The following is a 23861-nucleotide window of genomic DNA, read 5'->3' as shown; positions in this document are numbered from 1 at the left end:
AAAACCAGATCTTATTCTGTTAAGATGACAAGATCTGATGTTCCAAACTGGAGAAAAACTGAGTCTCATAATATCAGTTTTTTCAGTATTCCCCCCAAGAAGTTCCATAATTATATTGGGGAGAAGAAGAAATACGTTGCTCCAAAAGCTGCTCAGAAATGGGTACCAAAGAAGACCAATAAAGCAACGAGTACTATTAAGAAGGATCTCTCAGACATGACTTCGACAAGGGATAACATCTTAAAAAGGTATGGAACAGTTTTTGAAAGTTTCAAGGAAGTTATTAAATTCCTAGATTCCATGTTTGATTTTGTTTCGAATACCTGTCGTGAGCAAGATTTTGCTCACCTCAACACAACATGATTGTGATGAAAGTGCATCCTCACCATGAAGCCCTATTGAATGCGGTGAGGATTGCAAAAGAATTGGGGCGCACATATTTTGTGTGGTAATTTTTGAATATGTGGAACAATTTATTGTTTCGAGCTGAGTCTAACTCACTTACATATTTTTCAAAATATGTGTTGGTAAGTTTTCGCTTTAACCAAGTTCGTCTTTACCTAGTGACGAAAGTCATGATATGTTTCAATCACTTTGAGAATTGATCTAACGAAAAATGGTTTGTGAATAACAACTATATAATGTCCTCTGAGAATGTTTCAATGATCGAAATGAGAGTTTAGATTATTTAACCATTGATGGATATAAGCATTGTTGTGGAAATACGTATATGTATAAGTCTTATTCCTTGAACCAAAGTTTGCAAACTTTGTTGATCAAGAGAACCGGAATTGTTTGCACAATTTGCGAATCAGTCCGCGAACTGGCGGAAGTTCTCATCCGAGAATATCTGCTGGAGTTTGAAAACTCACTCAGCAAGCTCAGTCCGCGAACTGGCGAAGTTCTCGAACCCGAGAATTTCTGCTGGAGTTTGTGAACTCCTTCCGGGAACTTAAGTCCGCGAACCCAGTCCGCGAACTTGAGTAGGTTATATCTAAAAACGATTGTTCTTGAACTCATCTTTATATTGATTAAGGAATGCTTTTGCAAACCGTGGCTATAAATTTCATGAACCGATTCGAGTGAATCAAATCGTTTTTGCTTCGATTGTGTCTTGTGTAGTTACATAAGATTTTCTTGCAATTGAACAACTCTCTAACTAGTTCATTTGAGTCATTTGAACTAGTTATGGTGCAGATGAATATGGTTAAATACCACGCATATGATTCTTAATTACCTAACTTGATTTGTGGTTAAAAATTCTTAACCATAACAGGTTAGAAGCAATAATCAAAACCATTGGATGTTGGTTTTTATTGTCATAGAATATTTTTCATACTCTTATAGTAACCATTCTTGGTGTAAATCTTTATGGAAAAGGTTATTCTTCCTTCTAAGCATATCAATTATTGTTTATACAAGTTTGTATCTTAGAAAAGATGATCACAATACTTGATCTTCATGATTACATATTGTGTATTATTACCATGAGATAGTTCCATTGTTAGTAACACGATCTCATGAGAGACTTTCAATGATTGGTTCTTAGTTCGTATCTCCTTGTGGTGTTTCTAAAATCCAATATATAAATCCTTATCTCTGGAGTAAGGTCACTCTTGTTGTTCCTTCGGGAATGACATCTAATGGGGGAGAGTTCTTTTGAACTTGTGCTTAATTGCCATATCTTTGAGGGGAGGAGCGGTTGTGGAACATGTAAGGTTAACTTGTATCTTAATAAACTCCTTGATGAAGTCACTAAGTTTCGATTCTGTGATATCATCTAAAGTAAAGTTGATATGTTTTCTTTTGGTCAAGAAGTTCCTCTATGAAAATTTCATTAGGATCCCACCAGTTTTCGTACCTTTGCCAATTTATATTGACAAAAAAGGGGAGAATAATTTTGTAGTTCACACTACATATACATATGGTTTACAGATCATTATGTAAGGGGGAGTGGTTTCCATGTGAGATGGATTATTGACTAAGGGGGAGTGATACATATCACCGTAGTATTATTGTCAAAGTTATGATACAATGAAACTTTGATGCTGTGTAATAATAATATGATGGATCTTCAACAAGTATAGGATGAACACACGCAGAGTTGAAGAACCAAGGAAATCAAGCTTGTCGATTTTGCTGTTAACAAGTACAATCCATATGTAAAATGGTTTTGTCACTAAAATTGACAAATGTGGAGATTGTTAGAGCACTGCTCGGTTGAACCAACTAGCGTTGGTATGTCAAGTTAGTTGTCAATTTTAGTTTCCAAAATGCATTCTTGATTTAGCATACTAAAGATAGTTTCAGACTAGATTAGGTCTAAGAAGTTTAATCGAAGCTATCCTTAAAGGATGGAGATTGAAGATTGAAGACTACAAGAAGACATCAACAAGTACTTCATCAACAAAGGTATGTGATTGATTTCATTTGGATTCTTGTTCAATTCTACCTTTCTAATCTACTAAGATAAATGCTCATTCTATGGAACAATTCCAATGACGGTAAATGTACATTTATGTATATATACTTGAGGTTATTTGATTCATTACCTTGGAGACAATAACCTTTATCCTTATAAAGAATCTCATGTTATAGTGAATGAGCTTATGAATCCAACGAGCCAAGAATCATTCAATTCCGAGTTATAATGATGAAGTTATGAGTGATTTATTAAAGTTCGTTAATAGGAAACAATTCATGGGTTGTTTGTAACAGTTCATGGACTTGGTCCCGATTACGTGACTAAATGTTATTTTTGGTCAAGTTGGTGATGTTTCCATGTCTAAGCAAGATGTCTATTAATCCAAACATATTTGATTACCATATTAAAGTGTTTGTGATAACTTTTAATTCCTGCCTAAGTTAGAATGTGATTTATTCACATAAATAAATATTTGCTAATTAATTATTTATGCATAATATTTGTAACTTAGGAAAGACTCCCATATTTAGGAGAGTCTTGAAAAAGGAAAATAGTTTTGCTTAGCTTCCAAGCTATTATTCATTATAAATAAAGGGGTCGTGAGTTTACACGTTTTTCATCCCTTTTGGAAAATAGGCGTAAGCTTTGCAGGTTGTTTCCATGTCTTTTGTTCTTCGTGAACAAGAGTGAGATAAAGTCTTTATACTGGGGATCACAAAGCCAAGTTGAATTAAATCTTCGTGATTGATTATACAACTTGTAAACTAGGTTTTTCACCTCTTGTCTATTCTAAGGTTTTCTCTTCTGATATAAAACCATTCAAGAGTTGTTGATCATAAACCCTAGGTTTTGATAGATTTCAGTTTCCGATCGTATACCAACACTTGTTAGTCGAAATCGGAGACTAGAAAGAAAAACTTCTATTGAGGCATCTCGTAAAATCCTTGCGAAGTTTTAAAGAAGATATCTCTAGATTTATTCTAGTTGTTCTTGTTGTAGAGTTATTAGGTTTCTCTTCCTTTTATTTAAGAGTATAATAATCCCTAATCTACAAGTTTGTTTTGATATTACTTTTAACTGGATTTCCAAAACCTTGATTCACATCTAAAGGGAAATCAAACTGGTGTTTTGTGCAAGCAAAATATCAAAGCGTATCAATCGTGTTGGTGTATCTTTTAAAGAGAACCTTGGGTTCTGCTAGAAGATTTGCATGAAGAATTTCTAAAGAGAATCGGTATTCTGCTAGGAGTTCTACAAGTGCTGAAGAAGGTATTACATCTAGTCCGAATAGGTAGTAGGAAATTGGTGTAACAACTTATAATCAGTGTGTGTTTATTCTGGATTAGGTCCCGGGGTTTTTCTGCATTTGCGGTTTCCTCGTTAACAAAATTCTGGTGTCTGTGTTATTTCTTTTATGCATTATATTTTATTTATATAATAGAAATATCACAGGTTGTACGTTAAGATCAATCAGTTCTTGTATCCGGCCTTAGGGTTGTTGAGTGAATTGATTGACACTTGAACATTGGTCTTTGGTACCGTTCAAGTTAATCCTCTTATATTCAATCGGGCTCGCAAATCCCTATTTGTTGATTGCGGATTAAATCAAGAGATAGAGATATAAAACTCTTTGATATACTTTTTATAGATTGAGTCTAACTATCTAGTTGATTCTCTTGAAAGTATATTGGAGTTTGTCTATTCAGATTTCCAAACGAAATATTAGGTGTGGTTGTTAGACCCCCCGCTTTTTCAACTATAGCCAGAAATTCTTTCTAGGTGGTAGAATAATTGATTTGTGCATCATTTAGGGTCCTAGATTCATAATAAATCACATGAGACAACTTGTCTACTCTTTGACCCAGAATGGCTCCAACTGCATAGTCACTTGCATCATACATTAATTCAAATGGAAAACTCCAATCTGGTGACTTGATAATTGGTGCAGTTGTCAACAATATTTTCAATTTATCAAAGGCATCCTTGCACTCCTTGTTGAAGTCAAAAATAACCTCTTTTTGTAATAATCTGCACATCGACATTGAGATTTTGGAGAAATCCTTGATAAACCGCCTGTATAAACCTGCACGACCAAGAAACGAGCGAATTTCCCTCACCGAAGTGGTATATTATAAGTTTCTTATTAAGTCTATCTTTTTTTTGTCAACTTCGAGCCCTCGAGAGGACAAAATGTGATCGAGCACTATTCCATGGTTTACCATAAAATGACATTTCTCCCAATTAAAAACAAGATTAGTGTCTATGCATATTTTAAGCACGAGTTCAATATTTTGTAAACAAATATAAAATGAATCACCATAAACACTAAAATCATCCACAAATACCTCAATTATGCGTTCCACGAAGTCAGAAAATATATTAACCATACACCTCTGAAAAGTGGCAGGCGCATTGCAATCACCAAATGACATTTTTATATAGGCAAACGTACCCAAAGGACAAGTGAAAGTAGTCTTCTCTTGATCCTCCGGTGTAATAACAATCTGATTGTATCCCGAATAACCGTCCAAAAAGAAATAATGTGGGTGTCCCGCTAACCTCTCTAACATCTGATCGATGAAAGGCAAAGGAAATGTATCCTTTTGGGTTGCGGCATTAAGCTTTATGTAGTCTATGCACACTCTCCATCGTGTTTGAACTCTTGTAGGAACGAGTTCATCACCTTTATTTCTAACAACAGTGACACCTGCTTTCTTAGGTACCACCTGAAACGGACTAACCCATTTGCTGTCAGAAATTGGGTAAATCACCCCCACACTTAGTAGTTTGAGGATCTCTTTCTTCACGACCTCCATCATTGGGGGGTTAAGCCTACGCTGAGCATCACGTACTGGCTTAAAATCATCTTCCATTAGGATTCTATGCATGCACATGGATGGACTAATGCCTTTGATATCAGCAATTGTCCAACCAATAGATGTTTTGTGCTCTTTCAGAACCCCAAGTAGACGATATTCTTGTATTGGGGTGAGGTTCTTTGCAATAATCACCGGAAGTTCTTCTTTATAACCCAAGTACGCGTACTTTAGGTAGTCTAGAAGCGGCTTCAATTATAGTTTCGGTGCCTGCACAATAGAAGGTAAAGGAACCTCATTAGTTATGGGTAAAGAAATGTAAGAAATATTACCCGTTTTTGCTTCTTGTAGTGCTGTTAAATCACCACACGTCTCCACCAGTTCTTTGGCTATCTCAACGTCTAGGTTCGGCTGTCCATGAACGTCTAAATCGATACTATTCTGTAACACAACTCCAAGTTCATCTTCACTGTTCAATTCAAACATTTGTTGTCCTACGAACCAATAACATCAATGGAGAAAGCTGAGTGAACATCACTAGGATAGCGCATGGTTTCAAAAATATTGAACCGTATTATCTCCTTATAAAATTCCTTAGTGAATGCACCACTATCAACATCAATCTTCGTCTTTACAATTTTCATGAACGGTCTCCCAAGAAGTAACGAAGTACATGAACACTTATCTCCATTATGCATATCCACAATGTAGAAATCAACCTGAAAGATTAACTGATTCACTTGAACTAACACGTCTTCCATGACTCCCTTAGGATATATATTGGACTTGTTAGCCAATTGAATAATGATCTTTGCCTCTTTTAAAGGTCCGAGATTCAAAGAATCATAAACATCGGCTGATATAACACTTATGGAAGCTCCTAAATCAAGCAAAGCATGCTCAAATCGTCGGTTACCAATGGAAACTGGTACTGTGAAACCGCCAGGATCTTCACACTTTGTAGGCATCTTTTTAAGTAACATTGTTGTAGCACTTTCTCCCACTTGAGTGATCTCATTAGCAATCAACCAATCTTTCCCTTTACACAAATCCTTCAAAACCTTAGCATACCTGGGTACGATTCTGATGGCCTCAATAAATGGAATGTTGACGTGTATCTTGCTGAAAATATCCATGATCTTCTTATCTTGAGTTTGCTTCTTCGACTTGGCAAAACGACTAGGGAAAGGAGGTGGTATGGTAAAAGTGGGAACCGTGTCCTTAGGTTGGCTTTTGAGGTTGGATTTTCCTTTGGGATGGTTTCCTCCTCTACTTCCTTTTCGATGTCGTCACTAACCTCTTTTCGTTGACGTGGCTCTTCAGTTTGTCTCCCACTTCTTAGAGTTACTACATTAATGTGCTCTCCTGGGTTCACAAAAGGTTGTGATGGCAACTTTGTTGAACTTGCGCTTTCATTTGATTCATATCTGTCGCCATTTGCCCCATCTTAATTTGTAAATCTCTAATAGAATTATCAGTTTTTAGTTGATTCTGTTCGGCTTTCTGTAAGAATTGATCAATTTTCTGCTGACCCTGTTTGATTATGGAGATGAGTGCTTCAAACTTGGATTCCTCATTCTGAGGTTGTTGTTGTTGAAAACCACCTAGTCTCACATATGGATTAGGAGATGCAGCTTGCTTGTTAGCATAACTGAAATTAGGATGATCTCTCCAACCAGGGTTATAAGTATTAGTATAGGGATCATACCTTGGCCTCTGATTAGGAAATATGGCATTTACCTAGGCCTCCTCTTCGTATGGTGGAGCAACTACGAAAGTTATACGATGAATTGTCGTTTCAATAGTACTCAATCGATGCTTTGTATTTGAATCTCCAATCTCGCACACTCTCCTGACATTTGAATCATGCCTTGTACAAAATTGATGTGCATTAGAATCCATGCTTTCAATCAAACTTGTTGCCTGCAAAATCGTCTTCTCAGTAAGTGAACCACCAGCGGCTGCATCAATCAAGTTTCGTTGCTCTAGAAGTAATCCTTCATAGAATTATTGAGTGATGAGTGTTGGTGATATGTTGTGATGTGGGAAGCTTTCCATCAATCTTTTGTACCTCTCCAGTATTCATAAAGAGACTCCCCCGTAATTTGTAGGATGCTACTAATCTCCTTATGAACAGAGGCTGCCTTAGAAGCAGGAAAATACTTCTCTAGAAATAGCTTTTTCATCTCAGTCCATGTTGTAATACTCCATGGAGGAAGGTAATACAACCATTCTTCTGCTAGATCTATTAAAGAGAATGGTAAAGCTTGCAGCAGTGTCGTATCACTGTCTTCGGTACCTTTCCTAATACTTGTCATCTTGTGCTGGAATTTTTGAAGATGACGGTTTGGATCTTCACCAGGATGTCCCTTGAACTTTGGTAGATGATGAAGTAGATTCGAATTCAGCTCCACTGGGTTAGTGATTCTAATACACAGTGGTTGCGAATCTAAGCATGGCGATGTCAACTCTCGCAGTTTCCTCTAGATAGGTTTGTACCGTCTACCATCTCTTCTGGAGATTCTTGTTGCATTTGCTGACGTGCTTGTAGTACCGTTCCCCTACGAGTTTGAATTCCGCACCTCTGGTATTCCCAATCTTTCGGTGCCATATGTTAAGTACCTGAAACCACAAATCTAGAAATCAAAAATTAAAAACTAAAAAGAAAATCTAAAAAACAAAGGATAAAACTAAGAACAATAACAACTAAATCTACCGACTGCTCCCCGGAAGCGGCGCCAAAATTTGATGGTTGTCGTAAGTACAATCAAATTAATAATCTTATTTCCACAAAATTAATTGGTAATATAATGGAAGTAAAGATCGTTCCCACGAATAGCAGAGAGTTTTAGTTGTCGAAATGTCACAAGGGGGGGGGGGGGGGGGGGGGGGGGAGGAGGGAGGGAGCGGTTGTTTTAGATTTTAAACAAAATAAATAATCAAAGAAAAATAAAGTTGAATTGTAATCAATAATGAGATATACGATCGAGGAATCCTTCTTCGTTAATAAACCGTCAATGAGTTATTATAATTGCCTACTCTTCATTAATCATAGATTATCACCAACCATGGAATAACAACTAGATCAGTGATATCCCCTAAATTCCTTATATCACTGGATACAGAAGTTCTCGCCTACCAGATTCTATTCACCTAATCCACCTAGTAGTAGATCACTCAAGGTGTAATTTAGTCGAATGCTTTATCTTTTGTGAATTTATAGGTTGATCTTACTAGTTAGACTCTTAGATCAAGGTCCACTTTTTAGTATTGTTTATACATACAATCGCTCCACAGAATCCCTCTGCAAGGTTTTGTGTTCTCTACTTGTGTAAAGGTTATTCGACGATTACTTATCTCCTAACTCAATACTACCAATAGATTGAATCAACAAATCAATTTAGTTGGCCACCTAAACAATCTAATAATCAAAAATAAATATTTGTTATATTATAAACAAATTATAATCATATGAAGAACTTTAAATTATATTAATATAATAACTCAAATCTTGTTTATAACTTAGAATTCATCCTCAATCAATAGGTGTTTAGATACTCATGGATGTAGAAACATCCATGTTATACATATGAGAAAAGTTTAGAGATATTATTACGATTGAAGAACCGCTCTGAAACCCTAGCTTTCGATCCGTGTGATATTTCTCCTCTCCAAGACTTACAATTTCGTCTGATGTTATATGATTTTACATAACCTAATACCTTTTTATAGGTTTACATTGCTTTGTCTTCACGTATTTAGTTCGGTTCAAGAACCCGACCTGAAATAACGAAATAAGGACCCCAAACGTGACCTTAGTCCTTCACAAGTATGCATACTCGTTTGTATACTTGTTAAGTATGCGTGCCGGTATGCGTACCTCAAATTCCAGCAGAAATTTTCGGAATTAAGGTATGCGTATCCGTTTGCATACTTTACTGTCTTCGGTATTCGATAAAATCTTGTTTTGGCCACAACTTCTTCGTCCGAACTCGGAATGATCTCATTCTTTTGCATTCTTTTCATATTTCAATTATCTTCAAGATGATGATGAGAAATCCTTTATTTGGATGAGTTAAGATCGGTCTTTGACCCTTCTCTTGATTTTGAGCGTTTTGCTCCTTTTCGTCACACTTCTTCCACTTCTCTTGGACTTGGAATACTTCTATTCCTAGATATTTTCAGCACTTTGTAGCTCCTTTTTGTATGATTCACCTAATAGAGGCAAATAAGAGAAAACAAGAGTAATAATACGAAAATATGCAAGTATAATAGCTAAAACAAGTACGGAATGGACACTAAAATTATATGAATTATGCACTTATCAGTATGACCGATATATTGTAATTGTCATGAACAACTCTAGACATTGGGGAACCAATCCTAGCAAGAGGTGCAACCGATCACAATCATGTGGAATCGATCCTTGTAAGAGGTACAACAAGTCTTCGTAATTGGTAACCGATCTTATGATTTGTGCAACGGATTACAAGTTAAATACCATGATTATATGGTAACCGATCCTAGTACCTAGTCAACAAATTTTTGGAAAGCTTGTGTGACCGATCCTAGTACCTACATGGAGGTAGAACCGAAGCCTTGTGTTTTGGCAGAACCGTAAAACCCATTAATGGTGATTTGATTGTATAATCAATCACATAGTTCTTGGAAGTCAGATGAACCAATTCTAAACTCGTTTGGAAGTGTGGGAAATCGGTTCCAAGATTGTAAATATGAAAAAGGATTTACAAAGTATAGATGTCGACATACTTTGAACATGTGCGATAATTCTTATCTTTTATTGTTCAAAGATATTCCTTAATAACTAAAGGAGAATCTCGGATCGAAATAAATTGAGCATCTTTTAATTAAGGTTTTTAGTTTTATATGCTTTTAATTTCCAGCAATTAAATGCATATCTTTAGAAAATAAAAATTGGTAATGTGCATTTACTAATTGGAGATTTTCTACTGAGATTTCGGTCAATATTTGGACATAGCATTTCCAGGAATTATGAAATCCTAATTTGGAAATATATTGCATACCTTGAGAATATTTTCGGTTTTGGAAATTCCTTGGTGTCCAAACTTCCTTGGTATACAAATATTGAAGTTTGATTTCCGAGCAAACTAATCCTCAGAGCCAGCAAAGCTACCTAGTTGTGTTGTTACTGGTGAAGACGTCTGTTCGGAGAGGAAAGTACCCTAATTAGGCGAAATTTCTTACGACCGCTCATTTTAAAGACTTCTTTGGGATTGGGAAGCTCTACGAGTACCGATGGTGGAAAACTAGATAGTTGCAGTTTATTATTAGTTTTCGATTGATTTGATTGATTAACGGTTGTTGAAATTTGATTGCACCTAGTTTTTTTATGTTTGAGAATCTTCTCTTCTGATATAAGATTCACTCAAACTAGATCGAAGTATCGACGAGGATCTTTAGACTATTTGTAGATCTAAATACGTCTTGTGATAATCCATTGTTAACAGACTCCGTCATGTGTGTGATTGATCACAAGATATTCAAGTTGATTGTGTGCAGGTGTTTATTGAAAATCTAAGAAGATTTGAAGACAAAGAAGATTTCTTATTTGAGTTCATAATCTTTGGTGTGCACAAAACTTGATCAGTTGGGGATCCAACTATAATCGGTTTATCTTTGTGATAACCTTGATTGATTAGTTGAGTAGATCAGCATCAATACCATTATTTGTGATTCAAAGTATTGATTGCATAGTCTAGACAATTACTTTGGTAGTTTTTAATAGATTGATCTAAGAACCTGACAAAGGAGTTTATTGGGATAAACGGAAGATCCTCTTGTCAAACTCATATCACTTGTTTGAAAAGAGTTGTTACAGAACAGATTTGTTGTTCCTTTACTGTTTGGAATACGAACCAAAGGAATTTTTCTAAGTGCGTGACTTATTGCAAGTTGGAGGCGCAGGGATACAGACGGAACTAGGTGAACTATAGGTTTAGTTGTTTGGTCTCAACTATACGAAGTTGGTTTAGATTTTGTATATCGGCTTAATCCTGAGAGTATTCAGTTCTGGACAAGGTCCCGGGGTTTTTCTGCATTTTCGGTTTCCTCGTTAACAAAATCTTGATGTGTCGTTTAGTTTTCTATTTCCACAATTATAATTCTTTTTATTATAATTAGAAGTAAAATACACAAACGTTAATTCCTAATTACTTGATAGCAATTCTATTGTGTTTGGTTAAGTCCGAACCTATTATCAAGTAATCATACTTCGTTGTTGTATTGTCTCGATCTTGTATCCATAGTCAATCATACAAGTTATCTTGTTGTCGTATTGTCTCGATCTCCTATCCATAGACGATCACACGAAGTGTGAACCGATTAGTTGTATTGTATCGACTCAGTACGTAGACAATCAGTTTCGGAGAAAGGACTTATAGGTGGAAATTTTTTAGATTGAGGTATATTTGAGTACCCTCGTCTTTTCACGTGTACTCCCTTATACACTGGTTCTGAAATTGGGAACCGTTACCTGTACCCCCTTAGCCGGTTCCGGTTCGGCTTTATCGGTTCTGGTCCAGTTCCCCGGTTCCGTTACGTTCCTGTGCAGCACTACTGCATCCTCATCCTCTTCCTCCTCATCCTCCTCACCATCATTAGCATCATCACTGTTTGTTAGAGCATTTCTCAGTCGAACTCGCAAGTGTTGTTATCTCAATCTTGTTTGTCAAGTTTAGTTGATCAAAACTATATCTTGATTTCCTACCTACTTATAATTATGTCTCGAATTATGATAGAAGTGTGTAGTTGAGAATTAGAATTCACGACATTCACCATTTGGAGAAGAAGATCTACTGAAGACTTTGGAGGAAATTCGACGATAAAAGGTATGTGGAGACTAAAACTTATCTATCATTCAGAAGTCCATTCAATTATATATACTAATGAGACTAAGTCGTATAGCTATATAGACTTTATGTTATACACATTGAAATTTCGAGTCCAGATTATCTCGTTAATATTATTCTCAAAATATGAGTTTAAAGCTTAGAATGCTTCATCATCTACTTGACAACTTTAGTTGTAAACAATTCATTTGTTGGAAACTAAATAATAAGTCAAGTTGATCATGTGAAAATTACCTTGAAAATCTTACAGGATCTGTGTGAGACAATCATTTGATGTTAACTTGGGATGTTTCGTATTGATCAAATTATTATTTGAAAATTACTTGAAGTTAGTGGTATGTGTAAGATTACCATTGTCGTTCTTCTAAGGATGTTTCAAATCGATTATCGAGAGTTTTAAAACTACTATCAATGTTTGGATACAGCACAATATGCGTACCCAATATGCGAACTGTGAAGTACTAGTTGGGTCCGGAACTTTTGTTTGCGAACAGTGTTTGCGAACGAGTTTATCTGTATGAGTCCAGAACTTCGGTTTGCGAACGGAAAAACTAGGCAAGGTCCAGAACGGTAGTTCGCGAACTTAGTGGTTATGTTCTAAAATTGGTAAGTATGACAACTTCTTCACATACTCTGTATCAAACTAAATTTCCTTTACTCATGAACTCAGATTCATTTTCGAACTAAAGTCCCTGGATTGTTAATGCTTAAAGGTATGCGAACTCGGTTTGCAAACCATGGAATTATGTTCATGAATTGGTTCTAGTATACGTACTTTGTACACATACAAACCGAGCCGAATATGTTTCAAATGCTTCATATATATTTCTATGAGATAGGGAACATTTGAACAACTCTCTTTGAACATATTTAGATACATTTGATTATCTATCATAATTGGTTGATTATCAGATTAACTCTAGAAGTGTTAGATGAATATAGCTAAGCTAAAAGTGTTCATATGGCTAACTTCGGTTAACTGTTATTGACCCTCGTTATATGTGTTTAGGAACGGTTCATCCATATTTGAATATAAGTATATTTAAGTTGTGTGTATCAAGCTAAACTATTTAACGGTGGAGATTGATTGCTTATTTTCTAAGCAAACTTAGCTTGAATCTTAAGTCAAGTTTTCATCTAACGGTGAATATTGATTGCTTTGTTGAAAATATATCTTAGCTTTGATTGAAAGCAACCATGATTTGAAAGACTATATAAGGAGAAGCTCTAGTATCTTGGAAACCTAATCTCGATACTTATGTGTGTCCTAATTTAAAATTAGAGTCGATTCTCTCTTAACCTAGGTTTTCGGTTCTTCTGAATACCATTGTGATACCCTGCATTTTCCTACACCCGTTTTGCGTCTGTTTCGAGGCGGGTCTTAACTGAGAGAAGTTTGGCCTTATTATATGCATGACATTTCAATCGTCAAGGTTAGCTTTGTTTTGTGGTTGCTGATATTAGTTAGGAATCCGGTTTAATGTAGGAACCTTAAAGTAAATTAGGATTGTGTACAGTCTTATTCCACCCTCTTACTCTACTTAGTATTGGATGGGTACAAATAAAGTAAGGAATTGTATTATGAAATGAAATCGGGAATAAGAATCGGAAGGGACTCCTGTGTTAGGAAACTAGAAATCTTAAGAGTATGAAAACGCATATGAACCCCATTCATTTTTATATCATTTTAGAATTTAGAGTTTGGGTTATGAGAAGAATTCGAAGGCAAAGCTGCTAGGATCGATATTTTGAGGTAGGTTTACTACTCATTTTCTTTGAGAATCATCCTATTACTAAAGCCTCGTTACATCACAAATTACTGATTTGAATTCCCTAATTTGGCTTTCGTGGTTGTTATTGAAATGATCTATATGAATTGAATTCGATGTTTATTATTTCATTACCTTGAATTATGAAATAGGACTACTAGTTTTGTGAAGGAAATACCTAATTTCGAAAGGTTGGTTCTCACTGTGTTCTTTTGGAGCTTAAAGTGTTTGTCAAAATGTTTGTTTGAAACTTGATTTCTTTTACCCAAGTTTGTGAGACATAAAACCAGGTTGTTCTTTTTACACCTATGAAAGCATGGTCCTGAACTCATTCTCTTACTATGTCGTTTGTCAGTGATTTTACTTCTTGCAAGTTTGAAATGGTTGACTTCAAATATGAAATTGGGAAACTTTACTGAATTTGGGTGGTTGTATACCCGTATGTATTATGCCGATAAGTTTCGCTTAAGCTGTTTGTTTTGATTGTGAGTCGGTTATGTTAGCTTGGAAATGAAGCTTATTTTCTTGATAATAAAATGATTTATGTGAAGAAAACTGATTGAGTTCATGTCTTCCGTTAGTTGGAACATGGTTCCATCTTACGCCTGGTAATGATCCCCGATATAGTGAAATGGGTGATGATCCCGATGGGAACTTAGCTTCCCGACCATCGATAACGGCTGTCTGTGCGGAGAAACGATAGGTGGGTGTACGAACCAAGGTTTTCGTTCCGTGGACTCAATGTATAGAAATCTAAATGACTTGATTTGTCGAAAACTTCATTGGTTTTGTGAACTTATTTGTTGAATGCATCGTTTATGATTTGAAGTTCTATCGTCGCTCATTTATATTTAATCCTTATGCTTTCTTGTGCTTTCTAAGATTTTCCGTATATCTTTGAGGATGGGAACGTAACCTATTAAGCCGTCATCTCACCCCAATTGACGATTTTGCAGATTTTATCGAAGGGCGAAGCAAGTGAGAAGTTGTTGTGTGCATTGCTTTTGTTTCATTTCCATGTAACTTGATGTTTTACTTTGAGAGAATAAATGTGGAATACTTAGGCTTATGAACCACTGTCTAGAAGTTTTTATTATGCATTTGAAGGATTTATTCAATTGGGATTGTCTTTGAAAGTTATATTTAAACTGAATGTTGAAACCATCATTTTTCTAACACAGTTTTTCTGCTCCTTGTTGTCTGCGAAACTGGCACCAATAGGTAAGGATTTATGTGACACTTTCTTAACGAAAAACGTTCCATTATGTCTTGTATCTAATGGGTTCAAAGTTCTTAGTGTTTCGAATTATCATTTAGGATTTCTGGCCTTCAACGTCCAGTACGCCAGATCTGGAAACTGCAGGTTTGCAGTTCTGTGACCATCTTTGCGCATACTTTTGACAGACCAAACGAACTTTGAATCTGGATTTTTCAGGTGCGTTTGAAAGCTGGGTCTGTATAGTTTTATAATTGGGGTCAAGTTCTGAATTCCGACTTCTAACAAAGTCTGTGGATTCTCGACAACGCAGGCAGTTACTGACGTATTTCGACAGCTTTTCTGCCCAGATTTTTGTTATACGTTTTCTTTGCTTTCTTTTACTTTTGTGCTTTGGAATATTAATACATGTTAGGTGGATGTAACCTCTGTAGTGAGACTAATTAAGGACGGTTTGACAAAATGAGAGCATAAAATGGGAGGGAAAGAAATAGATTTAAGTTTCGATACCCGCCCGTAACCTCTAGAATTCGGGTTAAATCCATGATCCGAATTTTGGAGTGTTACAACCATTACTAAGTTTAACGACTTAAGACTTCGCTTGGGATTCGTGAAGCCAAATCCAACTGTTTTCTTTGTAGTTGCGTATCCTGATCTTACTTTTTCTATCGTATTGAGTTTAATTTTCTCTAAGATTATCTTGAGATTTATCTCCGATATGTAAGATATAAAAAGAATTCACAACGGTTCTTCTTATCAGACTCTTATGATTCCGCAACAACTTATTTTGTTAATCAGTTAGGTTATTGTGAGGTGACTAATATTCTAGGCTGCTCTTCGAGAGATATAAAACCGGATTATTAGTTGTCTTTCATGTTCACGTTGACCTTTAACTTAAGATGGAAACCAAAAATTGAATAGACTTATATGTGGGAGACAGATTTGTTTATAAGTTTTCAACTTTGGGTCGTAGCAACTTATAGGCTGTAAAGGACGTCATCTAGGGGAATGAAGTGCACAGGGTCTTGCGAGATTCAAGAGGCGTAAGGAATGTGAATATACCTTAATAGGTGTGATAATTGGTTAGGGCTCAACTACATTCCATTTCGAAGTTAACTTGTAGTAGGCTAGTGTCTGTAGCGGCTTAATACAATGTGGTGTTCAGGTCTGGACCAGGTCCCGGGGTTTTTCTGCATTTGCGGTTTCCTCGTTAACAAAATTTCAGGTGTCTGTGCTATTTATTTTTCGCATTGTATTTTCTTTATATATTGAAATATCACGGGTTGTGCGTTGTTCAATCATAGTTGATAAATCCGACCTTGTTTGTTGGATAGAACTTGATAGACACTCGTACTTTGGTATTTGGTACCATCCGAGTTATTCTCACATCAATCAAGTTCATGGATTCATATCTGTTTGATTTACTAATTGTGTTAAACTCTTTGATATCTTTCTCGATTGAGTTTCATTAAGTTGATACTCTCGGAATTATATTGGAGTTTAGTCCATACAGATTGCCGAATGAAAATTTGGGTGTGGTTGTTGTAACCCCGCGCTCTCAATTGATATCAGAGCAGGCAAACACGCTAAGACCTCATAAGTCTATGTTTGTAGCAATCTGACTATATGGACAGAAGTGTTATCTCTGATAAACGTATCACCAGGAATAAAAGTGTTGTTTTTATGGATTCTATCAAAAACAATGTTTCGTCTTTCTCGATTATAGATGAACCTCATGTTCCCATGAAACATCCGAGTATTGATAAGTGTTATACTTATTATCTTGCTGATGAGTCTGACTCTCAAGTAGAAAGGGAAGCATCCAAAGAAAGTGCAATGATTCTAAGACAGATTAGAATTCGGTCCACTGAAGTTAATAGGCTTGAACACAAATTCAATATCTTATTGGTATGGTTAATGAATGTGACTCTCAGTTAAGGATTATTCGTGAACAAAAAGCCGAAGTAAGTTTATCAAGAACTTTACTCGAAGCCAAACCTAAAGAGAATGCCTTAGAAATCAAACTTCTATTGAGTAAATCCTTTATTTAATGCAAGGTTTATTCTGAAGAGTCCACTATACCAAATGCCTTTGACAAAACTGAGAAGTTAGAAAACATGACTACTTACAAATATGTTTCTCTAACGAATTCGGTTTCAAAAGCTAAATTTCAAAACCTTCCTATTTCTAAAGATGTGCATTCAACTTCCTCTAATCAAGGAATTATTGTCTCTCACGGAAGGAAGAAGACTCCTAACGTTTATGTTAAGCCTACTCTCTCTAATCACTCTGTTGATTAAAAAGTGTGTCTCTATTGTGACACAAAAGGACATGTTCGACGGAATTACAAATTAAAACTGGGTATTAATCAAATTGGTCGACTGCAACATACCTTAGACTTAATTATCAAAGGTGTAACTGATATTCTTATGTCCAAACCAATCGGTTTTAGGAGTCACCCTGAGAATCTTTCCAGGAAGATCAGTTTAATTTGCTCTTCTAATGTTAGAACCTGTAATAGTAGCTTTAACTCAAATCAGTCAAGGAAGATTCAAAACGGTCCATCTCAATCTTGGGTTCAGAATGATACTCAAGGTGTGAAAAAGGTACCAGAAGAAACCACTCATAATGGAGCTATGGAAGACAATCTGAATATAACAATTGCAGGATATATAGATCTTATTGACAGGCTGTCATATTCTTCCAGACAAAAGCAAGTTCTATGACGATTTTTTATATCAAAAAGGGAATCTTCAAAAAATAAGAATTAAAAAACGGTTTAAACAAATGCATTATCCATTTCATGCTCATTCTTGTGTTAATTAATCACAAGGTTTTGAATCTTACTCATGAAAATCCTGTTGAGTAAGATGCGTTAATAATCAGGTATGATATTTTTTATAAATAGTTTATGCTTAGATGATATAATTTTTCCACTTTCCCAATTCATTGTGGCTAGATTATTGATTACATACAATATTGCATTATTTGTTGAGAAGGATTCTTCTCAATATGATATGTTGAGAAGGCAATTAATGGCTCTGTATAAATAGGTTGTTATAATTGAATCTTATTATACTCTTGTGCTCTAAATTTTGCCTTCTCCTGAGAATGTAGATTTATTGAGCTAAGAAGTGTGAAAAATTCTCACTTAGAAATTTTTTTGTGTAATTATTATGATATGAAAATTGGCATCTAATAATAAGTTGTGCTCTCTAAAGTTACTTATAACCATTTAAAACTCTTGGGGTTAAGTTAGGATATTCGTACGAGTACCCGTTTGAATGCTAGTCACGAACCGACTTGTAAAACCCTAAAACAATTCTTTATGAGAAACTGTTAGAACATTGCTCGGTCGAACTCACATGCGTTGCTATCTCAGGCATGTTTGTCAATGTTAGTGATCAAAACTATAAGTCTTGAATTCTAGTCTACTATAGCTAAGTCTCGGACTAGGATAGAAAGTGTAGTTGAGCTCAAGGACTTCATGGCGATTCATCATACAAGAAGAACAACTACTCAAGGAACCGGTGGAATTTCTCGACAAAAGGGTATGTGAAGACTTGAACTTATCTGTCACTCAAAAGTCTATCTACTATATCTCCTACTTCTTGAGACAAAAAGTCGTATGTTATATATAGACTTAGATTATATACATTTGGTATTTCGAGCCGAGTATACCTCGCCTATCTATATCTCAAAATATGTGTTGGTAAGCGTTTCACTTCAACCATGTTTATCTTTACCTAGTGACGTAAGTCATGATATGTTTCAATCACTTTGAAAATTGCTTTAACGAGAAATGGTGTAACAACTGTATAACATCCTCTAAGAATGTTTCAATGGTTGGAATGAGAGTTTAGATTACATAACCAATGATGGACATAAGTATTGTTGTGGAAACACATATATGTATAAGTCCTATACCTTGAACTAAAGTTTGTGAACTTTGTTGATCAAGAGAAACCGGAAGAATGGCTTGTTGCCAAGTCCGCGAACTGCCAAACTTCTCATCCCGAGAAATTCTGCTGGAGTTGACAAACTAGTTGCGTCCGCGAACCCAGTTCGCGAACCGACGGAAAGCCTTTGCCGAGATTTTCTGCTGGAGTTTGTAAACTCTTCTCGGTTGCTTATGTCAGCGAACCTAGTGTACGAACTTAAAAAGGTTATATATCTGAAGATGATTTCTAAAGTTAAACTTATAAAGACTAAGGAATGCAATTTGCAAACCGTGGCTATAAAGTTCATGAACCGATTCGAGTGAATCAAATCATCTTTGCTTCAATTGTGTCTTGTGTAGTACATAACATTTCCTTGTAATTGAACAACTCTATAACTAGTTCATTTGAGTCATTTGAACTAGTTATGGTGAAGAAGAATATGGTTGGTATGAAATGCTCATATGGATAACCTTTTGGTTAACTATTGTTGAACCAACAATGTACACGTTTGGGTACGGTTAACAAACCTAGAGGCGTGCAGTTCATTTGTATATAACAAGCTAAGTTTTCGATCTAACGGTTGAGAAATATTAGCTTGAATCTAGATCAGGTTTTCATCTAACGGTGGATATTGTTTGCTTTGTGACCAAGGCGAAATCCTGATTTGAAAGACTATATAAGGAGACATCTAGCAACTCTGCAAAACTAATCCCCACACCTCACGTGTGATACTAGTTTGCGTTCTAGAGTCGTTTCTCCTTTAACCTTTGGTATTCTTCTTCTAAAACCAGGTTAACGACTTAAATACTTTATTGGGATTGTGAAGCCAGACCGATACTACTTTTATCGTAGTTGTGTGATCTGATCTTGCATCTTCTATCGTACAAGTACAATCAGATTGAGATTAATATCTCCGATAGGCAAGATATAAAAAGTAGTCACAAACATCTTCATCTCATTGTTTGTGATTCCGCAACATCTTGTTTCGCTACCATATGATTAAGATTGTTGTGCGGTGATTGATTTATCTAGGATGTTCTTAGGGAATATAAGACCGGATTATCAATTGGTTCCTGTTCACCTTGATTATTATCAAAAGACGGAACAAAAACTTTAGGGTTTTTTTGTGGGAGACAGATTGATCCTTTGATAGACTTGTTTGTGTGAGACAGATTTGTTTATTGTTAAAGCCTGCGATTTTGCGTCGTAGCAACTCTTAGTTATGGGTGAGATCATCTAAGGGAATCAAGTGCGCAGTATCCTGCTGGTATCAGAGGCGTAGGGAATACAACTGTACCTTGGATCAGTGGGAGATTGATTGGGGTTCAACTACAGTCCAGTCCGAAGTTAGCTTGGAGCAGGATAGTGTCTGTAGCGTCTTAATACAGTGTGTGTTCAATCTGGAATATGTCCCGGGCTTTTTCTGCATTTGCGGGTTCCTCGTTAACAAAAATTTTGGTGTCTGTGTTATTTCAGTTTCCGCATTATATTGTTTTATCTTTATAATTGAAATAATACAGGTTGTGCGTTAGATCATCAATTAGAGTAATCCAACCTTTGGTTGTTGATTGTCATTGATTGATCTTTGGATATTGGTCTTTGGTACCATCCAAGTTATTCCTTGTATTTGATTAGTGCTCGCAGTTTCTGTTTGAGGAAATCAAATCAAGAGATAGAGAGATAAACTCGTTGATGTACTTTTAATTGATTGAGTCTTGTTGATTCTCTTAAAAGTATATTTGAGTTTGTCCATACAGATTGCTAAGTGAAATATTGGGTGGTGTTGTTAGACCCCCGCTTTTTCAGAAACCGTTTATACCAATCCTATTGAGTTGATATTATCTCACTCTAGGTTATTTTCTTATCAAGAATGTCTTCTCCAACTCACACTCCTTCTTGCGAATTTATGGAAGATTTATTTGATAAGGTTAACGGTTCTGGAACCAAAGGGAAGAAAAAAACAACATTAGTAGAAGGTGACTTTGTCGAATCTTAATACTCTGAAGAAAATCCTAATATCTCGTGATATTATGCGTATGATCATGAAGATGTTGAGAGTGAAGAGATGATTTCTGTTGAAATTGTTTATGATTTTCTTAAATACATTGAGGAAGCAAAACTACAACTTGTTGATAGTAATGACTGATTCGCCTTTCATTCCAGATGAGGTTGATTTTGGAAATGAAGTATATAATGATGATGGAGAATCAGGAATAATGAGTGTGGATGAGATGGAAAAATCTGAATCTGCTGATTCCACTGATTTTTCTTCAAGTCTGGCATTGAGGAATTCTCCAGCATTGCGAAGGCTGCCAAATTGGGCAGAAAGAGAATCAAATAGACATAGTGCAGCGGAGGGATCCAATCATAGTGGAGATGATATGGCAGAGAGAGTGGAGAGTTCTGATTTGACTGGAAATATAAGACGGAATACCGGGGATATGAGGCATGAAGATGAATCGGAACTTGTTAAGAAACTTTGTGACGTTAGCCATTTCATGGCAAACCTTCAAAAGACACTTGGAGATAATCCAGAAGAAGAAAAAAAAAGATATTTTGGAAATTGCAACCAAGGCAGGTATTAATATCCCCCGCCCTCGTTAGTAGAATCCTGAAGGTTATGAGATATGAAACTTGAGTTACAATGCAAAGATCTTAGGTTAACTAGATTAGCTTTTTTTTTTTTTGTAAAGAACACGAAAGCCAAGTTTGTGTCTTTAGGTATATCTTTCGGATTCCCTTGACATTTTTTGTAGTGCATTTTGTCAGAATAGAGTGGCAGAGAAAAATTGGAAAAGATATGACAGTTGGAAAAAATGTTTTCTCGTCGACTGCATTAACACAATGCATATAAATCTCCCTTAAGCATAAATGTGTAGCTCCCCTCAAGAAACAACAAATCTTAAGGACTTCCAAATTCATATGCATCATCCAGAAAGTACCTCTTCTTGATGAAAACAAACAGGAAAATAAAAATAAAAATAAAAATAAGGGTTTCTCGTGCTTATTCAAGGCCAAAGCTAAATTACGTACACGTTTGGAATGACTTCCACTACCACTGAATCACCATCAAAAGCTATGTTCATGTTAATCCTTCCGTTAATAATAATCTCATCACTAGTGCTCTCCTCCCGAACATAAGCCTCAAAAGGATAATAGCGGTTGACTCGAAATTTTCCTTTGCGAAGGGTTTTTTATTCCAATCCAGAATTAATGTCTAGCGGATGCAAGTACTGTAATTGCAGGCAATCATCTATTCTATCAGATGCACATCAAAAAGTAATTAACCGCAATAATACCACAGTATATACCTCGGTATAATTGATGCTTAATCATTCTTCAAAATATTGATGCTTAACTATTGGGTCCTTTAAATCTGGTTGATGCAAATTGACATAATTTTTAACTGAAACCTAGGATATGGTTAACAAATGAGTATTGTAATAACAAGTAACAAGAGTTCAAATAAATAGTTGCAAAAAAAATCAACTGATACAAACAAATGATACGAGGACACCATATAAGAGAGTAAGTATCATAAGAAACAGGGTGTACAAAATTACTTCACATTGCTTTAATGTTATCTTCAATCGCCTTTCTCAGGTTCTTTATCATTTGTAAGTAGTAACACTTCTAGACCGGTGGTAGTAAGATGTTGTTGAACCAATGAGTTGCTTCGCGGATTGCTGAATAAAAAGTTACTAATTGATTAACATTCTTTTCGTGCCAAACAATTTTGTCCATGTTGGGAATATATATTTAAAACATTAATTGATTTCCCAATTAAAATATTTTTGGTAACAATAAAGTTTTTCTTAAATGAAAACTAATTTTTGTTATAATTGATTTTGACCGTTTCATACTTTGTCGAGTTAATGGTGTTAATTGCACTTTAATAATTTCTCATTAAACTCTATTGAAATCTTGACTAGAAAAATCATATTTTTTATTAAAAGAATTTTAAGAGTTGTTGAAACATTTCTCTTGTGTGAGAGCTTTTCATTTTATGTCTTTTGAGTTTTTTTTTTTTTTAAATATATGAATTTTTGTGAGAAAGAAAAACAAGTGCGCGATCATCCTTGGTTTTTCTAAACGAGTTTATGAGCAAGAATGAAGTGTAGAAGTTTCACATCCTCTCACCGTGCAAGAGTGATTGTGTAAGAGATTGATCTTGGCTGTTTTATCCTGGGGACGATACAACATTGAAGAACTACTTGCACAATCTTGGGCAGAAACGTCTTAAAGAAAACAACCTAGTACGTGATTCAACCATAACATTGTTTTGTTTGTTTGTTTTTTTTTGCAGGCATAATTTAGCAATTGTTCTAATAATTTTAAGATGTTTCATTCTGCCATACATATTGAAAGAATTCGTTTCATTCTGCCATAATTTAGCAATGTATCTGAAACATTCTGACGAGCATAAATTTAGTCCTGATAGAATTCGTTTGTCCTAATCTTTGTGTAGTTATTTTGGACTTGTGTAACATGAATCTTGTATATGAATAACTTATCTTCAAAACCCATTTTGAAATTCCCCATTTGGATTTTTGGTATGAGAGATGTGGTGCTTTCAGAATCGTTGTGTATGTATGTCGAAAATATTAGATGTGATACTTGAGTTTAGAGATTAGAGATGTAAGAAATTACATTACAAATCATGTTTTGATTCTAGTACTTCATACACTTATTTTGGTAATGAAAAAGAAGATCATTGTTAGAAATCAAACTAATGCACCACATGTGTTTGATAATATGCTTAGTAGAAAGTTATTAATATATGTACGATATTATAACTAGATAG

This window comes from Papaver somniferum, chromosome 8 (genome assembly GCF_003573695.1).
Source record: "Papaver somniferum cultivar HN1 chromosome 8, ASM357369v1, whole genome shotgun sequence".
Lineage (NCBI taxonomy): Eukaryota > Viridiplantae > Streptophyta > Magnoliopsida > Ranunculales > Papaveraceae > Papaver > Papaver somniferum.
This window is presented reverse-complemented; position numbering follows the sequence as displayed.